General features: G+C 36.9%; 1 protein-coding gene across 3 annotated transcripts in view; it reads right to left on the bottom strand.

Annotated features, from left to right (window-relative positions):
• The window catches only part of Miga (mitoguardin), a 215,327-nt gene that overhangs the window by 173,358 nt on the left and 21,041 nt on the right, over positions 1–20,928 (bottom strand). The gene's annotated exons all lie outside the window — the stretch shown is intronic.

The raw sequence follows: 20,928 nt of genomic DNA, 5'->3' as shown, positions 1-20,928 counted from the left end.
GGGAAAAAAAAAAAGCTATTTTTAAAATCCTCAATGCTGGAAGAACTTGTCCTAAAACAACCTAATTCACACTATAATACAAATCAACCAATCAGAAAGAGATGAATGTTTAAAAGCATACAAAATTACACTTTAATAAGCTGGGTGTTCAAAAGATTATTAAAAAACATGCTTTGTATGTTTACAAAGCAAGTATGTTTTAACATGCTCATTTATAATCATAGTGAAGAATTTATGGAGACAAAATACAAGTTAGAATAATTACCTTACCTATAATTAGAAAAAACATTTGACATTTTGATCTCTGTATTGAGGTCATCATCAGGAATACATACATATATACAGGACACAAAAGCAAGATGAATCTAAATGCTTTGTTAATCATTTACCCTAGCTTGACCTCTGATGAAAAAAAAAAATTACTAAATAAATATATACAAAATTAAAAATTCACAAAATAAAATTCAGGAATGGGCAGACAGGAACTCGTTATACAAATAAGTATAATAATATACAGATGATTAAAAAGAAAATTTTAGTGAAACAACATTAAATGATTTCTAAAGTCTTCTCATATTAAAGTTTTCTTCTGTTTGGGATTGTTCTGGATGCTATATGGGTTGAAGATGGATCCTCCAAATTTCAGCATTTCACAGGCTTCTTTGAACTTTCGTTCAGTGGTCCTTACACTGCATCAAAAGGTGTTAAAAGTCAACAGGTGTCTACTTTTCACTACTTGTATATGGAAATATGACTTCTGCATTACTTCAACCTTGGTATCAGTTCTGGGTCTGGCTCCCACTGATGAGACTTCAAAGGTTGAAACTGGTCAGGGTAGTGATCCTATCCTTTCGATAATACATAGCATTACACATGTCCGTAAGGATATGTGCTTTGCATTATGGGATACTAAGGCAAGTGATGTGAAGTCAATAATGCTTCTATATATAAGTAGCCAAGTCGTGAAGTTACTTCACGTGCAAACTTTGTCTGCTTAAACTTGGATAAAGGATTAAACGAGAATATAATTTCTTGACGTCTTTAATTTATCATATAAACAGTGTATAGTACAACTCAAGAGTGTAGTTCACCAAGACATTGGAGAAAAAAGCCAGAATTCAGGAATGGGCAGATGGGAATATGATAATCTATATGGAAGGGGTGGGCAATGCTTTGTAAAGGGAAGTCTGCCTTTAATAATTTAATAAGTTGCTTTCTATAATAAAGAGACAATTCAGTTGGCTAAGGGGAAATAGCCATACACTATATTGCTAACATGTAGCTATTTCCAAACACTGCACATTCAGTAGTGAGTGACTCGTATGTCTGTGGAATGTTCATTACTGAAATTATGTGAGTTGCAAAATTTGGTTGAAGCAGAAAAGAGTCGACCTGACAAGAATGAAGTTAATAATATGTTTCATATAATGCAGAAGAAATTATTCAACACACGGCAATTGAAAAAGAAGTCATGGAGTTTACAAAGATGTGAAGATTATATTTTTGCTTAGAGAGCTATAAATAAGTGAAATGAGTTTCTGGGTGAAGAGTAAGCACAATGTTAAGGAATGAGTTCATGTAGAGGTATGAAACATACCATATGAATAATGATTAGTAATAATACAACTGACAGAAAGATGATCTGGTATTACAAAATAAATAATAATGGAAAAACTTTCACAATAATTTTTTATCATCATCAGATCTTCGTGGAGTTAAGATTCATTGTGGGGGGCCGCAACACAAAGCTCATCAAAACCATCCCTTAAATACATCAACTCTGCACTTGCCACACTCTCAGAGACAATACATTTCAATCACTCACCACTTTCCACATAAGAAATCTGCTTCTCACTCCCCTGCCCATACCTTCCTTATAGAGTTTCCAGGGATATTCTCATATTCTCCTCCTTTCTATGAAAAACCATTTCTATATCTGCAATAATCCCTTACCAACTTGTCTCTATCATCAACTTGTCTCTAAAGAGAATCCTAAACAGTTTTTTCGATATGTTGCAAGTAAAAGAAGAAATGTATATGGCAGAATGATTTTAAAGAATGCCGATGGTAGGGAGGTAACCAAATTAGCTGATATAGTTGAATTACTGAGTGAGCATTTTGCAAGAATATATCTTCCAGGTGGTGACATTGCAGAAATGAATGAACCAATAGATTATACGGGAATTGTGGTGAATGAAGTGGAGGAGAATAGTCAATTGAAAAACCTCAATGTCAATACATCTGTGAGATTGGATGGTATACCAGCTTGTGTTGTACGTGAAGCAGCTAAAGAACTGTCAGTACCCTTGACCATTTTGTTTAATTTGAGTCTCGGGTCTGGGTTAGTCCCGAGGGGGTGGAAAGAGGGGAAAATAGAAAATAGAAGAATACAGGACTGGATAGATGAAAATGGGATACTGTATGGTGGACAACATGGTTTTGTGAAGTGTAGATCATGCCTCAGTAACTTGCTCACGTTTTATAACACAGTGGCGGCTGAACCGGAAAGGGTAATGGGTTAACAGTGATTCTACTAGACCTTGCCAAGGCCTTTGACAGGATACCACATGTTATTCTAATCAGTAAACTAGAACAGATGGGGACGGATATAGGGTTGGTGAGATGGATAGGAGGGTGGTTGATGGAGAGATACCAGAGAGTGGTTTATTCAGGAGTGGAGTCCAAAAGACGGCTTGTGACTAGTGGTGTGCCGCAGGGTTCTGTTCTTGGACCACTACTTTTCAATTTATTCATTAACGATATAGGAAAGGATCTGAGAGGAAGTGTTCACTTGTTTGCTGATGATGCAAAGTTGGGTAGAGCAACAGTGAGTGCACAGGATGTCAAAATTTTGCAGGATGATTTGGATAGTTTGGAGGACTGGGCTAGGGAAAATGGATGTCAATTTAATGTGGCAAAGTGTAAGGTTATGCATTTTGGAGTGAAAAGATTAGCAGCAGTATATCGCATTGGTGGAACCGTACTCCAGGAGATTGATGAGGCCAGGGATTTGGGAGTGTTGGTGGATAGTGAGTTGAAGTTTAGGGGGCACATTGTAAAAGTGGCCAAAACAGCTCATCAAATCACTTGGTTGCTGAAAAATACTTTAACAAACAGAGACAAACAAGTTATAGTTCCTGTATACCGAGCCTTGATAAGACCCCATCTAGACTACTGTGCCCAGATATAGGCGCCAGGGTTTCTTCTTGATGGGGAGGAGGTGGAGAGGATCCAGAGACGCGTGACCAAGATGATAGCAGGTTTGTGGAATGAACCTTATGAGAAAAGGTTGAAGATTTGTGGGTTACAAAAATTGGTTGATAGGCGGAAAAGGGGTGATATGATTGAGACGTTCAAATTACTGAAGGGTTTCTATAGGATTAATCCAGAAGATATTTTTGAGAATAGGATTGGTGGTGAGAGGACTAGGGGTCATACATGGAAGCTGGGCAAGAGTGTGGTTAGCAGGGGTGTTAGAACTAGGTTTTTTACTTGGAGAGTGGTGAATGAGTGAAATAAGCTGCCAGAGTCCGTTGTGGGTGCTATGACTGTGAATCAGTTCAAGGAGAGATATGATAGATACTGTGTGAATGTCGAATAGTTGCTCTTGACATGATGTTAGGGCCTCCCTTGATGAGTCTGTCGACTCCTTGGAGTTGCCCGAGATAATAATAATAATAAAATCCCCATTTCTCCTATCAATCACACTCTACAAATTACATTCTTTCTTCATACTCAAAATTGAAGACCATAATCCATAATCAATTACCTCTGGACCATTCCCAACATCTCTTCATTCTTCTGGCATATTTTTATATGGTAATCGGTTAGTAGGAAATCACACACATTCATGCCCATGGTGAGATTTGAATCTGCAGCCTCTTGGCTGGAGAGTAGATACACTAACCACTCAGTCAACAAGGCTGGCTCATCCTGAAAACCATGTGAACAAATTTGATTTCAATATGGCCTTATACAATGCAACCATAATCCCCTTACTTTTACATGTCAGTTTCCTCCACATCACTGCCAGGATCTGTTGTGCTGTCTTCATAATTTTAGCAATGCTTCCCTATATTATTATTAAGAAAGACCTCCGGGGAGTCAGAGACTCATCGAGGGAGGCCTCATACTACACACACCAGCTATAGTATTTATTCTTGAATTCATTCACACTGTTTGCACTCACAAAATCCGATGCCAATCCATTCCAACCATGTACCACCCTATGAGAGAAAAATCTAGCCCTCACTCCCTTCTTAGCAGCATTCATTCTCAGCTTCCAAGGATGTCCCTTTGTCTTTTTCTCACTCTATAATTGAAATTGAAAAATTCCATCTACTGAAATCCTGTATGATCTTTCAGAAGTTTGTAAGTCTCAATCATATCACCACTCTTTTTCCTGTTTGCTCTCTTTTAAAAATTTTAAAAACAAGTTATATCAAAAAATCGAAGGAACATACATGGGCAATCCTATTTCTCCTGCTATTGCCAACTTCTTTATTATTATTATTATTATTATTATTATTATTATTATTATTGTTCCAGGAAACTCCAAGGAGTCGACAGACTCATCGAGGGAGGCCCTAACATCATGTCAAGAGCAACTATTCAACATTCACACAGTATCTATCATACCTTGCCTTGAACTCATTAACGGTCGTAGCACCCACAACAGACTCTGGAAGCTTATTCCACTCATTCACCACTCTCCAAGTAAAAAACTTAGCTCTAACACCTTTGTCAACCATGCCCTTGCCCAGCTTCCATGCATGACAGGTCTGTGGTCACTCTGTGACCACAGACCTGCTATCATCTTGGCCACGTCTCTGGACCCTCTCCACATCCTCCCTACACGAAGAAACCCTGGGGCCCATAACTGGGCACAGAAGTCCAGATGGGGTCTTATCAAGGCTCGATACAGAGGAACAACAACTTGTTTGTCTCTGCATGTTAAAGTATTTTTCAGAAGCCAAGTAATTTGGTGAGCTGTTTTAGTCACTTTTGCAATGTGCCCCCTAAACTTCAACTCCCTATCCACCAACACTCCCAAATCCCTGGGCTCATCAATCTCCCGGAGTACGGTTCCACCAGTGCGATATACTGCTGCTATTCTTTTCACCCCAAAGTGCATAACCTTACACTTTGCCACATTAAATTGATATCCATTTTTCCTAGCCCAGTCCTTCAAACTATCCAAATCATCCTGTAAAATTTTGACATACTGTGCACTCACAATTGCTCTACCCAACTATGCATCATCAGCAAACAAGTGAACGCTTCCTCTCAAATCCTTTCCAATATCACTGATGAACAAATTGAAAAGCAGTGGTCCAAGAAAAGAGTCCTGGGGCACTCCACTAGTCACAAGACGTCTTTTAGACTCCACTCCTGAATAAACCACTCTCTGGTATCTCTCCTTCAACCACCCTCCTATCCATCTCATCAACCCTATATCCGTCCCCATCTGCTCCAGTTTAATGATTAGGGTTCCATGTGGTATCCTATCAAAGGCCTTGGCAAGGTCCAGTAGTATCACTGTAAACCCATTACCCCTATCCAGTTCAGCTGTCACTGTGTTATAAAACGTGAGCAAGTTACTGAGGCATGATCTACCCTTCACAAAACCATGTTGTCCCCCATACAATATCCCATTTTCATCTATCCAATCCTGTATTCTTTTCTTGACTAATTTCTCTAAGACCTTGACAATGATTCCTGATATGCTAATCGGTTGGTAATTTACAACAGCAGTCTTGGAACCACTTTTATGCAGTGGAACTATTTTCCCCTCTTTCCACCCGCTCAGGACTAACCCAAACCCGAGACTCAAATTAAACAAAATGGTCAAGGGTACTGATAATTCTTTAGCTGCTTCTCGTACAACACGAGCTGGTATACCATCCAATCCCACAGATGTATTGACATTGAGGTTATGCAATAGACTACTCACCTCCACTTCATTCACCACAATTCCCGTATAACCTACTGGTTTATTGTTTCTACAATGTCACCACCTGGATGATATATTCTTGCAAAGTGCTCACTCAGTAACTCAACTATCTCAACTGATTCAGTTTCCTCTCTACTATCGGCATTCTTTAAAATCATTCTGCCATATACATTTTTCCTTTTACTTGCTACATATCTAAAAAACTGTTTAGGATTCTCTTTAGCCTGTATGGCTAATGTTCTTTCGTAATCCTTTTTTGCTTTTCTTACTACACTCGTCACCCTTCTGACCTGCGCTTCATACCGTTCATGTGCCTGCCGGTCACCTTTCTCCTTAAATTCCCTCCATAGTTGTTTCTTTTTTTGCAGCTCAAGCTTAATGGTGTTATTCATCCATTTAACCACTACTTGATTTATTATTCGCACTCTAGGTATACAGTCAGCCATTGCTTCATGCAATCACTTCTTAACTACCTCCCATGCACTATCAACTTCTAGTCCTTGCAGTTGTACATGCCATGGCACTGAATCAATCAAACTCCTAAGCTTGTCATACTTTCCAGCCCGATAATTCCACATGTACCGTGTCTTAATTGAAAATTCTACATCTTTAGCCACCTCCCAAGTCAAGACCCTATGATCACTCTCACCAATTGGTGGCAATATGGTCATATTTGTTACAGCCAAATCCTCAGATGTAATTACTAGGTCAAGCACTCTCTGACCCCTAGTATTTTCCATTACATGCTGTCGCAGATAGTTATATTAATAACTAACCCTTAATAACCGCATAAAATCCAATTCCTTCCTCCCGTGTGTCCTCTCCTCACTCCAATCAATGCGACCATAGTTGAAATCTCCCATAATAATCACCCTCCTTCCACCCATTTCTTCTATTTGCTTGTGCATACTGTCACCACCATCTTTTCCATCACCTGGTCTATAGCAGCACCCAATTGTGTATTTAGTTCTGCTAGCCACAATCTCACACCAAATGGCCTCAAATGTGCTCTTTTCTCTATCCTGCAATTCAACTTCTATTCTCCTTGGCTGGAGCTCATCAGCTATCATCAACAATACTCCTCCCCCCATGGTGGGATAGTTAATATAAGGCATCAAGGTAGCCCCAACCCTACCTTGATGCCTTATATTAACTATCCCACTGTGATTTGTTGTCCTTATTTGCTCTGGCATATTATGTTCATTCTTACATTCAACTGCCTCCCTAAGGACTGTATATCTACTCCCCCCCCCCTTAACAAATCTAGTTTCCCTGAATTGGCACATCCACTACATTCAGCAACACTTTCTCAAGTCTTCTTACACTGTAACCATTCAAATGCAAGCCATCCATCTTATACAGATCCTTTCGCCCATCAAACTCACTCCACACGTCCACAAATTCCACACCACTCGTCATACATAACCCACGCATAAAGTCATTCGCAATTATGGCCCTCCTTTTAAACATTTCACTGTCATACCGTGGCAAAAGACTAATCATTCTAACTCTCTCACTCTTTTCTTTTGCTACCTCAAACAATTCATTCAGGTCTTCTATCATTTCCATTTTATCTCCTTTCAAATCATTCGTACCTGCCACAACAATAATTTCTCTCACCCTTTCCTTTTGCTCTTTAATAGACTCAGTTACATCCTTTATGGAGCACCTACTTTATGGAGCACTTTGAACAACGTATTTTTGACAACATTTGTCCTAGACCCACTCATTGGTTCAGATATGTATATGACATTTTTGCTATCTGGAATGGCTCTTCTGATGAATTATAACAGTTGCTCTCTAAATTAAATGCACTTCATCCAAGGATCCAGTTCACCTTAGAAGTAGAAGTAAATAAGCGGTTAGCCTTTTTAGATCTTTTAATTCTTTGCCAACAAGATGGTAACCTACATTTCTCAGTCTATAGGAAAGAGACTCATACAGGCCGTTATATATCCATGCTAAATCTCATCACCATCCCAGTCAAAAGGCAGGAACTATTAAAACATTGATTCATCACGCCTCCTCCTTTTATTCTTCAGAGGAACTATTACAGAAAGAACAGCCGTGGAATGCATTGCCTGATGGAGTGGTGGGAGCGAGAATGGTCAGTGAGTTTAAAGAGTGGTATGATAGACTTTGTGTTTCTCAGGGGGCGGGACCTCCCCTCGATGAGTCTTGACAGACTTTATGTCTTAGGAAGGACCTCCCTCGATGAGTCTTTTGACTCCTTGGAGGCCTGAATAATAATAATAATAATAATAATAATAATATTATTATTATTATTATTTCCTATTTTTTATTATTATTATTAAACAAGACCTCATGGAGTCAAAGACTCATCTAGGAGGTAACCAGCTCTAATGGATATAAAAATTCTTTCATCAAAAGAGCTTTGAGTAGTGTTGATATATCTTCCTCTTCAAATACAGAAAAAATGGTGCATATTCCTATCCCTTATGTGCAAGGCATTAGTGAATGCCAAAAGTATTAAAACCATTAAATATTTTTGTTGCCTTTCAACTCAGAAAAATCTCCACCTTTCTCACTTCTCCAAAGGACAAGCTTCCACATCTCACTTATCCAGGTGTCTACCAGATTTCTTGCTCTTGTGGGTTATCTCATTTCGGACAAGCAAGATCTGCTTTTATTCGGCTAGAAGAACACAAGTTGTATGTTCAATACCTTGAACCTGAACAGTCTGAACTTGCAGAGCATGCCATCAACACCAGACATAGTTCACTGGAGCCAGACAAAAGTCAGTTCCTCTTGGAATGGCATTATAAAGAAACGTGAAACTTTACTTCAGATCCGATGGTCTACGTCTATCCCCTATGTGGGAGATAGTACTTTTGAAATCAGCTAATGTTTCCTAACTTTTTTAATTTGTATATTTATATATATTTTATTTATTTATTTATGTATTTTTTTTTTTAAATACGTTAGGAAATTTAATGATCTTTTTTAGTTATCTTACATTAGCTACTTACGTGGTGCCTTGTGGAATTGTCAGTTATTGTTTAATTAGCTTTTTATGTACTGAAGATGCCTGTGATTCTCAGGCGAAAATTCTACTAATAAATAATATTTTACACAAGTTAATTCCATTATTATAATTTTAAGTAAAGGTTTGAACACTCTTATGTAATACTAGTTTAGGCTAATTTCTCTCGTTTTCATATAAATTTGTTCAATCCCATTATAAACAGCTTTGCTTATTCTACTGTCTATTTCATATTTAATTTCTCATCTTCCCTAAAAATTGTGCTAACTAGCTAAAATATTTTACTTGCTTTATAGGTTTCCCCATTAAGGATAGAGCTGATGTTTTCAACACTTCTGCCTATTTTCATGCTTTTTGTCTTTTTATTGCTATTTGTCAAGACAAATTTGTCACAAATAATTATTCAATTTAGTTAAGGAATCTTGGAGATATGCAATACATTTGTTCATGCACATAACATCATCTGCATAAAGTAAAGAGCTTAGTTTGATATCTCCAATTTTGATATCAGTTTAATGCCTCTTTTATAATATGATCAGTATAGGTGATGATAAATAAGAGTGAAGAGAGGTGCATTCTTATCTTACATCATTTCATGAACCATCTTGCTATACTTCCTTCAATTCTAATTTGCTAATTCTAACTTAAATATAGAACTATATATTGGTGTGAGTAATGTTCCATTTATCTCATACACTTTTAGCAATTTGAAAAACATTCATCTTAGCAATGCAAGTACAGATTCTGGTTATATTCCCAATTCATAAAGTGAAAATCTGATCCTGACAACCCCTATTTGACCTGAATGTAGCTTTCCCAAGTTTCTCATTCACAGTTTTTTTTTTTTTTTCATCTTCTCAAGTATGGCAGCATAAATGTTATCTGGAACATTCACAAAGGAATTCCACTGTAATTCTTGAAATTTTCCTTTTTTATAGACAGTTAACATAATCCCTACTCCAAACCAGAATCTGACCTTCTGACTAGCCCATCTGAAATATGCAACAGAGCGAATGGCAAGCTTTTATATCTCTGAAATTGTGCATTTCTGGTCAGGTTTCTGCATATCAGGTTTCTAATGGCCATTTGTACATCAAGGAATGATATGTTTTCCTATTAGCCAAAACATGAAACTACCAGTATACAAGACTCAAACCAGTTTAATTATGGATCCGAGATCTAGGTTTGAAATAAACCACTTGTTCAAAAAGTAGAGACTACCGATATGAGTTCTGAGAAAAATTAAGGGAGTGAACAGATAGCACAATGGCAGAAACATATTAAAAATGAAGATATTAAAAAGGCACCTGAAATTGTTGGCACTCGGGAATGTGTGAGCAGGGCTAATCTAAGGCGGTTTGGCCATTTAAATAGAATCTGTGAAGAAAGGTTAGCAAAACAGGTATTCGATTCCAAGATGGCAGGAAAGAGACTCGGAGACCAAGGTCTAGATGGATTGATTCAGTTATAAGTGCTTTAGAAGCACGAAATGCTAAATATGACAATATTGGAGGCTGACAATAGACTAATTTGGAGGAAAATTAGTATACTTAATCATGTAGGGCTGCCATAGTAGCCTGGACTACCGATATGAGTTCAGAATTTCTGATATGTACCCCTTGAGGGTACATATCAGAAATTCTGATGATGATGAGGAGGAGTAGGATTGCTGTGCGCTGCTGATTATCTTCTTCTTGAATACATCCCATCACAGCTCTGTCAGTCTGCTTATCTCATTTAATAATCTTTCAAAAGTACTTACTCCAGACATTCAGATTTTCTTTATCCTCAGTTTTTATATCACCATTAACATCTTTTTTTTATTATTTCCAATATCCTCCAGAATATTTTGCCTCCTATCTGATAGTTGTCTTCTATATCCTTAACAAAGTCTTCTCATGATTTCTTTTTAACTACTTTTCTATGAACAAAGCTTAGCTCTCATTCATCTTTCTATGTATTCCCTCAGGGCATCTGCCAACTTACTAGGAACTTTTGATATAGCTACTTCTTTTCTAGCACTGCCTCTAACTTCTTGCATCCACTACAGAGTTCTTATTTTTCTATTTTTGCAGACACCTTCACCCCTTGTCTCCCTAGCAGAATCAATCGGTTTTCTTCAGAGTTTGCCAATGAGACTCTAAGGTTTGATTATTGTTTTGAAACTGATTTTTTTCTTGAATAATGTTTGTATAGCTGAATCTACAATTTATTTAGCTCTAAAAGATGTTTGCCTTTAATTCTTTATAAAACCTACATATTTTCCTTTTCAATACGATATTCACTTTTATCCTACTTAAAAAAGTGATGATTACTTATTATTTCAAATCCTTTGTATACTCTTGTATCCTGAACCAGCATACAGATATCACTATCAACAACAACATTTTCAATAATACTTTTCTTCTTCCTTGTACCTTCTTTCATTTATGTATGTCTTTATGTTGGAACATGGCATTAGATCTCCAACAAAAACCGGAATTTCAATTATTTTTTTATGTCAGCTGCCTTATCTAAAGAATTCCTTAGTAGAACCTTCTGTGGGACCAGAGGTACAAATAGGTCTCATTGTCCAATTTCCAATTTGATATTTGCACAGATGACCCTACTTGAAATTGCCATTCAAAAAGATTATTTTCATGTTCACTGTTGAATACTATAGCTACTCTTTCCTATTCCTGATTATTATCTCCTGAATATAAAAATCTTATGTAGAAGCATCTCACCTGTCTTTGTCTTCTTCCTTTCATCACATCAATCATGCATGTAGTACTTTTCTTCTCCTAGTTCAACTTCTTTTCTGTTGATACTCTTTATGTTGTTGGTGTCCGTCTTCAATTCTTTTGATGATGAGAAGAACTGGCTTTCACAGTTCAGCTCATATCTCCTTTCTTTCTAAGCAAAAGCTCGCCTCAGCTTTTGACCAATCTGATGGAACCTTTCTTATATAGTGAAAGCTGTGGAGCATACATAACTATAGAATAACATGCATGCCACAGTAAATAACTTTTTTAATTATGTAACTATTTCGTCTTATGTATCATAAGACATCATCAGTACAATTATCAAACCACCACAAGAATTGAATTTTAAAAAAAAATGAATTTTAATCCACGAATACGAGACTGTATATGTAGAAGGATTCGAATTTAAGCATGCATGCTATTGTTTTTTAACTCAATTCGTACTGTTGTTTGATCATTTTAACAATGTCTTATGATACATAAGACAAAATATTTACATAATTAAAAAAGTTATTTACTGTGGCATATGTAAATATTCTCCACCATATTTCTAAAGCTGTGCATTAGAAATTTATGTCATCCTAATCCAGTTGACTTTTTTGATACCTTTATTTCTTTTAGTTCTTCTAATCTAATTAGTTGTACATCAGTACTTTCTTCATTATTATTTTCTGTTATTAAATTTGGACCATACCATAAATTCTTATAATGTTCTACCCATTGTTTCTCTTGTATTATGTTAATTTGTGTTGTATTTCCTTCTTCACTGTTTAGTTTCCTTAATAATTTGTAGGCTATGTCTTGTCTTTGACGTATGTCTTCTATTTTATTAATAAATCTGTCTCAGGAACCTTGGTGAGCTTTCTATACTATGGCTTCAGCTTTTTCCCTTTTGTTTTTGTACATTTCTTCAGTTTCGTTTGTATATTTGAAGGAATGATTTGCATGCCATTTGTTTTTCTTTTATTGCATTTTCTATATCTGTGTTCCAAATTTTTAATGTTTTTCTTTTTAATATTTGCAAAAGCCTTTTATGCACTACCACACAAGCTGTTAAATAAACTGAAATGGATGGGATTGGATAACAGACTTCTGAGTTGAATTGGTGGTTGTTAGATAGGTATCACAAAGTTATATATGGAGAGGGAGGCACAGGGGTACACCACTGGCTCCCTCCACAAGTTTTGGGACCACTGTTGTAAAATTTGTATATTACGATACTGGGATGGGTTTAACTGGTGATATGCAGCTGTCTGGTAATCCATATGAGATCTTGATCAGGCCTCATATGGATTATTGTGCACAGATTAGGTCGCCAGGTTTTCATGTAACAAGAATATGTTAGAAAGTGTCCAGAGAAGATTTACAAAAGGTGGTCAGTGGTCATGCACAGTGAATAGGAGGAGGAGGGAGGTTATGATTGAGACATAAGATAGTGAAGGTTGTTATTAGGTTGACATGGAAGAGATTTTTCACAGAATGAAAGAGAGGGGGGGGTTGAAAAAGAGGCCATCCCTGGAAACTATGTAAGCAGGGTATGGGTAGAAGAGAAGGTTCTTCAGATGGACAGTGGTTAGTGAGTGGAATGCATTGCTTTAGTGTGTTGTAAATGTACACATTGAATCAGTTTAATGTGTACATTTACAACACACTTGGATGAGGTTTTCCATTCTTCTTCGATATTTTCATTGATTTTTGGCTTGTTTTAAGTAATCTGTTAATTATGATTGATATAGCATTCCAATGCTTTTTTTTTGTAATAGGTAACATTTGTAGACGCGTTATATTTCTTGTTTTTTTTTCTTATTTACTTCCTTTCTCCATTTTGTTAATATTTTTATTTTAGAATGTTTTAATATTTCTATCATAACTAAGTAATGATCTAAAAAAATTTAATTTCCTATGTAAACACGTATATATCTTACACATGGGGCTAGTTTCTGATTAGTAATGATAATCAATTTTAGATCTTGATCCTCTGCCACTCCAAGTATATTTATTTATATTTTTTTTTGAAAAAAAAAAGTAATAGTTATTTTAAAATTATTGAAAGTACAGAAGTCTAATAGTTATTGACCATTGTTATTCATGCCAAGTTCTCTATATTTTCCTAAGACATTTGGAATTGGATTATTTCTGACTACAGCATTAAGATCTCCTGCTATTAATACAGTCATTTTCATTACACTTAACTTTTTTTGTTTTTAACTGTTTTTGTAGATCCTCATAAAACTGTTCAGAATCTCTTTTCTACTTTCTTCAGGAAATGATACTTCTCTTACAGACTCTCTTCAGCCCCATAGAAGATCAATTTCTGCATTGTCTCTTCTACAGATATTTCCATTTCATTGCTCAGCAGAATTAGCATCCATATATTCCTATCATATTTAAGTAACTTTTATTTGTTTTTAATTTAACTGCTATAATTCTATCATTTACAAAATTGTATTTTCGTATTCTATTTTTCCATTTATTATCGATTAAAATGGCCACCCCACTAGAAACTCTGATATGTTGATACTCCACTATATAACATAGTAAACCCATCCCATCATCAATCATTTGTAATGATTTGTTCTAGATATTTGTATAAACTCACTATTTCAATCCGTCCCCGATTTATTTCAATTTGTTTTCATTCTGGAATATTTCCACTATACATTATTTTTTATTTAACCATATTTATTTGTAGGCCTATCTCCAGAATTCCTTCATTTAATTCAATAATCAAGTTCTAGTTCTTTTGGTGATGTTGCTATTAGAATGATATCATCAATAAATGGCAGATTACTTAAATATTCCCCAACAATATTCAAGCCTTCTTTTCTCCCAGTTCAATTTTCTCAAAGCATATTCAAGGACTGTAGCAAATAATTTTCGTGAAATAGTCTGCCTATCTAACTCCTCTTTTTATTTCTATTCTCTTTCTTTTCCATGTAAATTTATTATTGATAAACATCTTATATATGAGTTATATATGTTAATATAAATATTGTTTATTCCTATATATTTTAAAGCGTAAGGCATTTCACATAGGACTACTGAGTTGAAGGCATTTCAGAATCTATAAAAACCAAAAAATTGGTACTGTATATAATTATGTTTTTTCCATTACTTGTTTAATGGTTTATAAATGATCCAAAATTGAGGATGTTCTGAAACCTGCCTGTTCTTTTGGTTGTTGAAAATTTAATACACTGTTTATTCTACCATCTATAATTTTTGTAAACAGCTTATGGACTGGGGAAAGGGTTATAAGTCTATAATTTCTTATACTTTTCTTCCCAGTATCCCAACTTTTAGAGATTCTTCCTATTCTCTGAATAATTTAGATACTACAAAAGCAGCAAGTCCTGATAGAATTCCATCCATTGCACTCAGGAGATGTGTTCCTGAACTAACACCTGTTCTCTATCATCTACTCACTAAACTGTACTCAGCTGGCATCCACCCTTTAGCATAGAAGAAAGCTCATATATGACCACTTTCCAAAAAAAAAAAAAAAAAAAAAGAAAAAAAAAAGAGAGATAAATTTTTACCATCAAGCTCTCAACCTATTTTTCTTACATTAGTTTGTCTAAAGTAATGGAGACTTATCAACGATCAGCTTTTTCAACACCATGAGAACTACCATCTAATTACTGACCACCAGTATGGATTTTGTTACTCCAGATCCACAAGAGATCTCCTGGCATATGTTACTTACATTTGGACCTATTCTATGGGAAGGTTTGGAGAAATCTGAACATCTAAGACTTTCCTGTAAGTGCTGGTGTCCCTCAGGGCACTGTCATTTCACCATCTCTTCCTGATTTATATAAATGATCTGTTCTTATGGACTGCAAATCCTATTCATAGTTTTGCTGATGACAGCACACTCCACTTATCCTACTCATATCACAAGCGTTGCAGTGCTCAATCATCTCATACTTCAAGATCATCTATAATAAGTACCCTGAACACTGATCTTCACATTATCCATGACTGGGGTGAATGCAACCTAGTCAACTTCAATGCTTCCAAAACACAATTGTTTGTTTTCCCATAAAAAAAAGACCTCAGATCTTTTCCAATTACTTTTGATAATACTCAGCTCTACAGTCGAATCAGACTGACTCTTACTCCAAACCTTTCCTGCCAATCATGTCGCTTCTACAGCATCAATAGCTTCCAAAAAACTTGGCATTCTTTTCTAGCCAAGATGTTAGTTTGCTGCCAAACAGTTACTTACTATGTACAAATCCCAAATATGACCAACATTGGAATACTGCTCTCATGTATGAGGTGGTGCGGCTAAGACCTCCCTAAAAATTCTTGCTGCTGTTCAGAAAAGAGCGATCCAGTTGATAAATGATACTTCTCTTACAGACTCTCTTCAGCCCCATAGAAGATCAATTTCTGCATTGTCTCTTCTACAGATATTTCCATTTCATTGCTCAGCAGAATTAGCATCCATTATGCCTCATTTTCCTGCTAGATCTACAGGAACTCACATTGCAGCTGTTCAGCATCCTTTTACAGTCAAACTGCATACTCACTCACTGAACCTGCTACTCTCAGTCATCTTTTATTCCTTCCACCTGAATTCTGTGGAACAGTCACCCTTATGAAGCATTTCCAAAGGACTACAATCCTCAGCAATTCTAGAATATCAACAGATTACTTTATTCCTAACCCCACTCTCGCATAGCATCTGTTTGCTATAGGCTTTTCTGCCTTTCATGTATAAGATAAAATATATATGTGCAGGGTAATCAAAATTAAAATATCCCTGTTTAAGACCTTGTGGAATGCCACCCAGTGATCCAAATGCTGCAAAACTTTACAGGAATACATCATGCTTCATGCAGAAGCAATATCTGAAAAAAAAAATTTCCAAAATTTACCAGGGACACTGTATGATGTGCTGAATGTAGATGTAGTAATTTTTCTTTGTGTGCAAGAAGATGAAAAGTGACACAAGGATAACACATTTTTATTCACTTCCATTATGCATTCACATAATGCTGCCCTTCATGGTATGCTACAAACTGCATCCTTTGCACAGCATATTCAATAGCAGAACGCAGCTGGTCAAATCTGATAATGAGAACATGCTACATTATGCTGTCTTTCAGTGCTGGCAAACCTGGTCTCTGAGAAATCTCCAGAGTCAGAGTCGCAGGGAGCCAGATCGGGTGAATGAGACAGCCATGTAGTGCGAAATGCATGGCTGATCACTCTGGCATCTGTGAAATGCTCTCAAAGACCTTCCTGTACAGATTGACTGATGTATAGAGGGTACCCCATCCTGCAGGAAAATGACAATCCATGCAAATGCTGCTGTAGCTATGGCACAACAGAATTGTTTATCATAATGCAATACCTCTTAGCAGTAACTGCGCAGGTCACAGGACCCAACTGAAGAATGTTCTCAAAGAAGAATGGTGCAATGGTAAACAAAGCTGTAAACCAGCTCCAGACAGTAACTTTGGGTAAATACAAAGGAATTTGTTGGATTGAATGTGGGTTTTGCATTGCCCATACCCAGATTCTGTGAGGAGATGAGGCTCACTTTCACTTGAATGGAGATGTGAATACCCACAATTTCTGGGTATGGGCAATGCAAAACCCACATTCAATCCAACAAATTCCTTTGCATTTACCCAAAGTTACTGTGTCTGAAGCAGTGATGGCAGTAACGCTGCCCCGATGTGCTTTGCTCTTGATGCTGTACTATCTAAACAATTGCAATGCTGTTGCTGCACTCCATGAATTTCATCACAGAGCATATGAAGATAGTGGACCTCAGACATTTGTTCAAGCGATGAAATTCATGGAGTGCAGCAGCAGCATTGCAATTGTTTAGGTAGTACAGCATCAAGAGCAAAGCAAGTTGGGGCAACATTACTGCCATCACTAATGTTTCCATTCGTTCTGGTATTAACAATTAGAATGAATATAAAATTATCTGTGTCCATATTTTTAAACCCTTCTGGCACCTGCCAAGTTGCATGATATACAAATTCCATGCATTTGGTGTTTACAATGCTCCAGTGGTGAATTTTGGAACTATTTTTTTTTCCCTCAGAGATCACTTCTACATGATACACAATGTATATCTGCAAAGTTTTGCAGCATTTGGATCACTGGGTGGCACTCCACAAGGCTTTAAACAGGGATACTTCAATTTTGATCACCCTGTTCATAGGGCTCTTCTGCCTTTCATGTGTGGGATAATTACACACACACACACACACACACACACACACACACACACACACACACACACACACACACACACACACACACACACACGACATGTGGCTATTAAATAACAAGACAAGGTGTGCTGTAAATCGTGTACTCGTAGCAGTGGGATGCGCTTGTGCCGTGAATGACCTTGAAGGTTAGAGAAACAATTGAGATAAGCATTGTTCGCTGTCGTTCGTAGTTAGTCTGTAGGCAGTTATAAAAGAAACACGTGTGAAGTCGCTATGCCGGAATAATGTCTAACATTAAATGATATCAATGGCATGGTAATGGTTGAATGAGTACCAGAGGGACAGTTAACCAACATCATTACCTTGAGGTTCTGGTCAAGCTGAGAGAACAAGTGAGGAAGAAGAGACCTGATCTGTGGATGAACAATGCTTGAATTCTCCATCAGGACAACACTCCGGCCCACAGTGCACGTTCTGTAAAGCAGTATCTGGCTGATAAGAAAATCCCAGTGTTGGACCATCCACTTCACTCGCCGAACTTAGCTCAATGTGACTTTTACCTCTTTCCAAAGTTGAGATCCACACTGAAGAGCACCCATTTTCAGTCAGTGGATGAGGTAAAGAAGAAAACGGCAGTGCTACTGAAGCAGATAAAACCTATGACTTGCAGCACTGCTTCCAACCATGGAAAATTCGTATGCAATGGTCTATAAATAGAGGAGGGGAGCATGGTGAAGGGGATAACAATCATGTTGTACAATTGTAATAATAAGCCACATTTGTGCAACCAGTCTCGTTATTTAATAGCCACACCTTGTGTGTGTGTGTGTATATATACAGGGTGTTCGGGATAAATTTGACAGTTTCGTAAGGAAAAAGAAAATCTTCTTTGTATCTATTAAATTTAATGAATTGACAAAAAAACATTACAGGCAGAGTTAATTACAATACTATCAACAAGATTTACTCAAAATAACCACCATTAGCATCGATCACAGCTTCAATTCTGCTTCGGAACCTCGAACAAGCTGATGCTACAGTCTCCCTGGGAAGGGCCGCAAAAACTGTTTTAATTTTATCCATTAACTGGGCTTTTGTATTACTGGAAGTGCGATTGGTGTCTTTTTCAACTGCGCCCCATACAAAATAATCCATGGGGTTAAGGTCTGGGGAGTTTGGAGGCCAAACATTTGGACTGGTGAAGTCGTAGAAATTTTCAGACAACCATTTTTGACTTTTCCCAGAGGTGTGGCAAGGGGCCGAATCCTGCTGCCATACATACGGCCTACCATTGGCTACCCTTGTTATCCAGGGCTTGACTACAGTTAGCAACTCCACGAACAAAGCCCGAATTCCAATGCCAGGGTTCTTCAACACCTGTTCCTGCAGATTTGCAAGGAATTCTGCTGTACGAACGCAATCAGATCGTCTGCTAGGGATCTTTCTTCTTGCTACATCCTCGTAGTCACCATTGCAAGTCTCTAGTTCATGCCTGATTGTTTTTACTGTATTCAGGGAGCATTGGGCAGCAGTCGTAATATCCTTATTTTGATGGCGGGCACGAATCATCATGATACAAGTTATTCTCTTCCATGATTCAGGTGGGTTCCAGCTATCCATCCTTTCTGACATCTTGTATGTGAATGAAGAAGGGTCCAAACTTTTAAATGAAGAGAAGTGTGTGTTAATACATGTAACTTACGGAAAAATATAATTAATTATAAATATGTCAAATTTATCCCGAACACCCTGTATGTATATATATATTATACTACATAAATTATATTTGCATAAGTTATCAGCAAATATAATTTTTTATTACTGTTCTCTTTTCTCTAACGTTTCTTAATATACTGTCTAATGCAGTTATCAAGAATACTGGAGAATACACTTCATGTACACCACTGCTGATTTCAAACAATCTGTTATACAAAATCTAATTCTCAGAGACTTAGGAAGATAACATATATATGCTCCTGACAAGTGGCGCACTCAGGATTTAATCTTGGGGAGGGGGAGTAGAGGGTTTGAGAATACACACTACGCATTGCATACGAGCTATGACTAAGCATCTGCAGTGATCGCCAATACATGACGTCCGTGATCTCCTCTGGCTCGGGCAAATGACGTAGCACCCGAGCACTACTTCATTTGCCTTGCGTTCACAGCGGACAGGATTCCCAAGAGCTCTAGGGGATTCCCACCTTATGTGAATTTCCAAAAGATTTTTGGAAATTTTCCTAGTGTTTTTCCCTTTTTCTTTCTTTTTTTTGGGGGGACGCCCTTGGCCCCCTGGGTGCAGCAATGCTCCTGACTAATGTTGAAGTAAGCACTTTCTATTACTAGTTCCTCATATATATATTTTTTTATTTCTATATTTTTTTTTTTCACTTTGAATCTGGTCAAAAGAGTTTTTTTTTTATATTTCTAGGTATGAATAACGTGTATAAGTTTTTGTATTATTTACAATTTTTCCATCATACTGCTTAACAAATGCAAACGTAACTTGGAAAAGGCCAAAACCTCACTTCTCATATATGAAGTCATGCTTTATAGATCTCCTGCAAAGAAAACTAGGTGCAATTTGCAACCATCCATTCTTCCACCTCCCTGTAAATCCTATACCAGAAGATGTGATGACAAGATGTATCTGTTTTCTGACTCTAATTAATATTAATAAATGCAAGATAATACATTTTGGGATGCAGAGATATAAGGCTATGTACTGTATTGATGAAACTGTAGTTCAAGAAGTAGATGAGACTGAGGATATTGGAGTGACAGCAGACTGAAGTTTCAAGGGCACATCACAAGTGTTGCAAAGACTACACATTATATTGCTGCTATGATAAAAAGTACATTGACAATGCCTTATATAGAGGTGCCACCACCAATGCCTTATATGGCGGTGGCCATATAAGGCAGAGGCAGAGTAGTCCATATAAGGCACCTCTGCCTTATATAGACTACTGTGCTCAGATTTGGTCACCTGTTTTTCATTGTGATTCATAAACACTAGAGAAA

This window comes from Typopeltis vanoorti, chromosome 8 (assembly GCF_054136105.1).
Source record: "Typopeltis vanoorti isolate ZY-2024b chromosome 8, IOZ_Tvanoo_1.0, whole genome shotgun sequence".
Taxonomy (NCBI): domain Eukaryota; kingdom Metazoa; phylum Arthropoda; class Arachnida; order Uropygi; family Thelyphonidae; genus Typopeltis; species Typopeltis vanoorti.
Note: the sequence above shows the minus strand (reverse complement) of the source record. Positions and strands in the feature narration are given on the sequence as shown.